Raw genomic sequence first — 7,040 nt, 5'->3', positions numbered from 1 at the left:
TTTTTTGGGGGGGGGAGTTCTGTATCATTTTTAATGTCCTATCTATTACTTTTGTACTGTTTTTAAAATAAAAAAGAAATAAATATATTTCTACAGTTTCCTTTTATTTAGATGTGATTCTTAAAACAAGTCAAAAGAAATTAAGTCTGATCCCTTATTCCTGTGTGTTTTTCTCTTGTTTTTGTTTCTGCTATTTAAGTCCCTGGCCACATTTTTGAATACAAGTTTTTTTCCTAATATTTATTTACTTATTTATTTATTTACTTATTTATTTTTATTTGGTGCAGGGTCTCGCAATGCATCTCAGACTTGTAGTGATTTTCCTGTCTCAGCCTCCCCAGCATTAGGAGCACAAGCAGCACCAGCACGTCTATTTTCAGTGGCCAGCACTGCGTGGGCCTGGTAAGGTATGTGGTACTTGGAATCGAGCCTGGATAGGCACTTAGACCGCCAAGTTATTCCCCTGGATCTGAATAGAACTTTTTGTTTGGCTCTGTAATTATTTTAACTTATAGTTGGCTTTAAATTCAGTTTCTATCATTTCGTGGACTAGCTGTTGGAGTTTTTATTTTTTGCTAAAATCTCAATTAGGAAAAGATATTTTAAATTTTGGAATAGAATTAATTCGTGAAATAATGTCATGTCAATACATTTTTATTGACATATTTTAGGATTCTTTAAATGTATACTTCTGAAAAATATTACTACTAAAAGATAAAAACTGATCTGAGAACACAGTGTCTTGGTTTCTTTCTTACTGGTGAGACACAATACCCAACACCCACATGTAAGGAAGAACCACAGTTTTTAGAGCTCTTAACACACAGGCAGCTGGCTTCAATGCAGAGAGCATGGCAGAAACACATGGGTAGGGCCGGCTAGACAGCTCAGCAGATTAAAGCGCCTGCTTAGGCAGACCCAGCATCTGGTGTTCGATCTCCGGCCTGCTGTGCTGACCCTGTGCCCCAGGGTGCTCTGAGACAGCAAATGAGACTGGGCGTGGTGGCGCCCACCTGTAATCCCAGCTCTTGGGAGGCTGCACACAGGTGGATCACTACGAATCTGATCTGAGTAGTGAGACCCTGTAGACCCTATACTAAATACGTTAAAAGAAAGAAAGAAAAAAGAAGGGCATGGCAGAAGAAGTTTCTTGTGGCATGGCAGAGGGGAAGCAGAGAAAGTTTAAGGAAAGAGGAAGGGAGACCGACCTTTCCAAGTTGTGCCCCAGAAGTTCATCTCCTCTGGCCCGGTTTACCTCCTAATATTACATTTAGTTAGAGCATGATCCAGGAAGTTCCCGAAACCCCACCTACAAGTGCATGAGGTCTTGAGAGGTAGTCTACAGACAAACTATAAAAGAACTGAATCTTCTGAGGGAAATACAACGTTAAGGTTTTACACTTTCGGTATTCTTAGAGAAAATTCTAGGCAATAATACCAACACTGTGGGAGGCTCAAGAGAGAGGAGCCCAAGTTCAAACTTAGGCTGAGCAACTTAACAAACTCTAATATGAAAATAAATAAATTAATAAATACATGAAATGGAAATGTCAACAGTCATTACTAAAGAAAACTAGCACACAAAATTAAAGCTCCATCCCCAATAATTTGATTTAATTTGAACTAGAGATGGTCTGATCAGGGTAGAAATCTGTCCAGTGAAAATATTTCATGTATGCTCTTAAAAGAATTCAAGGATTTCCTTTGCTTTTTAAAACTTTGTACAAGTTGTACTTAAACTATTCAAAAACGATGACAACGTCTGCATCTTCAGTTATGTATTTTATTTCATTTTTCTCTGAAGACATGTCTGTTATCATTTCTTTTATTTATTTCTTTATTTTTCTTTATTTTTTTCAGAACCGGGGATTGAACTCAGGCCCTTGAGCTTGCCAGGAAGCATGTATTCCACGGAGCCATCTCCCCGACTCTATCATTTCTTTGGTCAGATCCATTAAGGAACAATTGCTGTATTTTTGTATTTTTCTAAAAGTTTGCATCTATGCATACTTTCCACTTTCAAACTGCTCTCTTTCCACTAATTTCAACTTTTAGGTTTTTCCTCTTGTAACATTAACTTTGTTTTATATTACATGCATTATACAGATTACATTGAATAGTATATTTATAACACTTACAGAGATTGTTTTTGTCTACTTCTTTATTTACATGAAGTAAATTCTAAGTTTCTGTAGCTTTAGATTTATCTTTCCGTTTTCTTTGATAAATGCCTTTAAATGTAAAGATTTATTTTGAGTTCAGAAAATTTATTTTCCTATATATTTTGTGTTAACATATTGCTGGTGCTTATTAATTTTTTGTAGTTTCAGGTTTCATCTATTTTAAATATCAATTATTCTAAGTGTTTTTGCTTATATTTAGTTCCAAAGAAATATTTAACACACTTTTAAAATTTTAACCTTACTGTATTATAGAGTATAAACTATTATACTCTATACAGAGAGAGTATTATAGAGAGTAAACTCACTACGTTGTTTTATTTAAATTATACTGATTTTTGTCAATGACCTGTGGATATATACACAAGCATGTTACTTTCTATTTGAAGTTTAGGAGTGTTATGTTTCTCTGTTTGCTTGAATTTTTTAATTAATCAATTGTGGTATCTTAACTTTAGAACATTTTTTACACACAAGATATTATATTAATATCTGCTATTATAATCCTATTTTAATCAAGTCAATTATAAGAGATTTTAGTTTAATTTCTTTTTCCATTTTGTCCACTCTGCTTTTGGTTAAATCAGTACAGAAAGACACTTAGACCTGTATACTGATTTTGTGCCCAAGACTAATGGTGAATTACTGTAGTTCTACCTATGGATTCAATTGGATTTTCAATAATGACATCCTTTCCTTTAAATCCTACAATTTTATTTTTATTCTTTAAATTTATTTGTCAGATTTTCCAGTTTTACGCTATGTATATGTTACAGTCTCTTCCCTTAGCTTAATGTAACTGAATTTTCAGTTTTTAATTAGTTGTGATTTTGCACTAAGATTTTATTAGTCTCCTATTAGCTATGTCTAGTTTGCTATTAATCTTAACCACTGACTCCCAGTTCAGGTCCATTTATTCTTTTATTTTCATTTGTTCTTCTTCCAAATCATTTAAGTAAATTTCTAAGAACAATTTTTGGGTACCTGTTTATATTTACAACTGACTTATGTTCATTTCCATTTAAAATATTTTTTCTGCTTGATTTTATAAAACAAGTTTGATTACTTAAATATTTGTAGTGCTTTGTTTTCTGTATTTCTTTTTTCTCATTTAGGCATGCAGTATCAATTACATTTCCTTTTCCTTTCACATGTCTGATTAACTTCATATGTTAGCCATAATGCCTTAAAAATAGTTTTAAAAATATGTAGAATCTTGAAAGCTTGTACTTTCCATTGCTACTTCTAGCTGTTAAGGGACACAGGAAATTAAAGGGCCTTTTAATTGTATGTCAGGTCTTTGAGGTTTTTCCTAGTTAAGCAAGTGATTTGAAGACACCCTGGAAGGAACAGAATAGTTATTTTTAGCTCCTTAAAATTTTCACTGACCCCTGTGCTGCATTCCCTTGCACTCAAATCATAAGACCTCCCCTTTGTGGTTTTCAGCCTTAAAAACCCTTGTCTCTCCCCTCCTGGGCGTGCACCTCAGCATCTTGCGGGGGTGTCTGCCGCTGGGTACCAGCTAAAATAAAGCGCTTCTTTAACTTTAAAAAACTTTTTTTTTTCACTGTAATCAATCCTGTGGAACCCTAACCCAGGGACTATTTATCCAGATTTTCCCATTAGTCCAGCACTGTACTCTGACTTTTGTCCCTATTTCCTGTTGAAAACCCAAAGCAGACTCTCAATCTTACTTTTAAAATTGCTAACTAAATGTAAGCAAAGGTAGTGCAATAGGCCACCATACTACTGGGATGTAGGACCCCATTACTGGCCCAATGAATTATCACTATTATGTTGAAGATATCAGACTTAAAATTTCTTATCTAGCCTTTAAAATATTATCACCACCCAGGAAGAAGGTACATCTCTGTGGGGATTGTTACTATCTCAGCATCATACTGTCACCCGTTTGTATCAATGGAGTTCACCATATTCATCAACTAAATTGTACTGCCAATTATTTCCTCCAGAAGCTTTGTTTTACTGCAGCCATATGATGCAAGTCTCTGTGTGTGTCTCTCTCTCTGTCTCTCTCTGCCTCCCACCCTCCCCCCTTTGCCCCTCTCTTCTCTCCACTCTCCTGTCTCTGTCTCTAACTCTGTTCTCTATCTGTCTCTGTCTGTATGTCTGTCTGTATCTGTCTCTCTATCTCTGTCTCTGTCTGTCTTTCTCTCTGGCTTTCTTTCTTTCTCTCAGTGAATGCATTGTTAATATCCTTTCGATGTTATTTTAGTCCAATGCCTGCAGTCCCCATGCCAAAGGCAATCTTAAGAGTCGTGAAAAAACTTTGGTCTGCTTCACTGACAATAGCTACTGTATCAACTGATACACGTCTATTCTTAAAGCAAAAAGAAATCTCAAATGCAACTGAAAAACAAAGACCTTGAGAGATTTTGATATTTTCACCCATCACTTTAGAATCAAACTTTAGACTTTGGTATGTGAAAATGTTGCTCATATAAATAATTTATCTAATTTTATACATAATTTTATTCCATAATTTTTATGCATAGGACACATGCCTCACTTTTCTCACTTCTGTTATTGAACCACTATTTTTACTGATACTGTCACATCATGTTTCCCTTGTGATGACAAGTTTGATATGCTCCTCAAGTGCCTATCAACATTAGCGCCAGGGTCTTTTTCCTCTGTTGATATTTCTTTGAATTCTTGCTTTGATGAAGCATTACTATTTCAAACTCATGAGTCCATGACCTGCACTTAGCAAGCTTGCAGAATCAACCACAGGAAATTCTGTACCTCAATCTCATTGGGTTCAGCACAATACAATGAAACAACTTGGAAGGATATAGCCCCTTAATGATGAATAATCGATGTATTATTATCATAATAAATCCAATTATGCTACAAAGATAGTATAGGATGTGTTCCAACATGACTAATATTTTGACACTGCAATCTATGCAAGCTGGATTATCATTCTATGCCTTAGTTTCTTGATTGGTAAACTGTGGGAAATATCTGTACCTACGTCATAGAATACTTGTGAAAATTAGCAGTTACTATATCTAAATGCTTTTAAGATTGTACAGCTATAAGTAATCACTATTTTCTAAGTGTTGATATTAAAGAATCCATAATAAATAACTTACCAAGAATTCACTCAATTCCTATTGTTAGATAGTAAAGTCTATTCATGTTCTCCCTTATTATTTCCAGGCTTTAGAATAGTGCTTGCCATTTCTTAGATCATCCTAAAATATCTTACGGTATGTGCAAATAAATAAAGCAATGAATTTGTATTTATGCTTTTCTCAGTACAAAATGAAACTAATTTTGGTAGAAATTTAATTACCCATACACCATAATTCATTGCTGAAAAAATACCAATTTTTACTAGTTGGAAAAATAATTTCTCTATTTATTGACAGACTGAAAAGAGGTGACTAGTAACAAAAGGTTCTCTTCTAAGTGGCTTACGGTCATCTAATCCTTTTAATTTTTCTCCTTCTAAAATGCATGATTATTAGAATTATGGCTACATATAATAGACTTTCTTTGCATGTGGGCATTTTGGGATATATTTAGTTCAGGATTATAAATTACGTAGGGAGATGATTTATGCAAATCAAGAATTCATTAGCATGCATTAAATTATTTTCCCTACAATACAAGCAAATGGAAGAAGTCAAATGGATCAAGTTGTGGCCCGGGGGGGAGGGCAATTTCCTAATAATCCTATTACTCTGTTGATAAATAACCAGAAATGGATAAGTTGCAGGCTGCAGCAATCCTCCCACCTTCATTATAATTCAAATGAGTAGCTGAGAACCTCCTTTACAATATGTTCTTCACCTCATGGATCAACTCATAGGCATCTTGCCAATGACACTGGCCAAAACACATTTTCTCAACATGAAAATAGCTTCCATTAACTACTGTCAAACTCCTATTGCCAGTAAATTATTTTCATCTATCGATAAGTGAAGTAACTTGTTGATGGAATTAAAAAGCAAATGGTTTAATGAAGAGTCAAAATAAGTTCATATTCTGATTCTGCCACTTAGTAGGACTAGGAGTTTAGTCAGTCCCTCTGAAGCTTGACTTTCTTATGCTCAAAATAAAATACAATAAATAAGCCCTGTGGACCATGAAATAAATTGAAAATAATGCATATATTTGGCCAGATATGTAAAAGCTACTCATGAAAAATTATTTTTCTTCCACAGCCAAATCTACCTACCTTCCACAGCCAAAGAAGACCTTCAAAGTTCCCGACTCTTCCACATATATCCCACCTCCCTATTAGTACTATAATGTTTGTGTTACCATGGATTGTTTTTTAACAACTTGTACTTTAATTTTTGACTAGTTCATATGCATCCCATAATGTTTCCATTTCTTCTGAGGACTTGGTGCGTGTACCCAACACATCCAATTCTCTTTTCCACCTTCTTTACCTCCCCTTCCTCTAGTGCCTCATCCTTCACTTTACTTCCTGACCCCCTTCTTATTTCTCCTTTCCTCCAATTGTCTATCTTTTATTTTGGTCTCTACTTATAACTGGGTTATAAGTGATACCATGAGATATAAAATGTGTGCATGTGATTTAGTTCACTTCATATGGTGCCTTGAGGTACATCCATTTCACTGCAAATGACTCATGTTTATCTTTCTTTATAGCACAGTGGGAAGTAAGACTCTGTTATGTGCAAATACCACATTTTTCTTTGCCCATTCATCTGTTGGATATAAGCCTGCTTCTAAGATCTAGTGATTATGAATTGTAGTGCTGTCAGCATGGGTATGTCTGAGTACTTCATTCTAATATGAGGTCATTAAGTCTTTTAGGAATATTTAGCATATCGAAAAGGGGAAGATCTGAGTCCAATA

This window comes from Octodon degus, unplaced genomic scaffold (assembly GCF_000260255.1).
Source record: "Octodon degus isolate 3935 unplaced genomic scaffold, OctDeg1.0 scaffold00058, whole genome shotgun sequence".
Taxonomy (NCBI): domain Eukaryota; kingdom Metazoa; phylum Chordata; class Mammalia; order Rodentia; family Octodontidae; genus Octodon; species Octodon degus.
The sequence above is the reverse complement of the archived record's forward strand: the minus strand, read 5'-3'. Positions refer to the sequence as shown.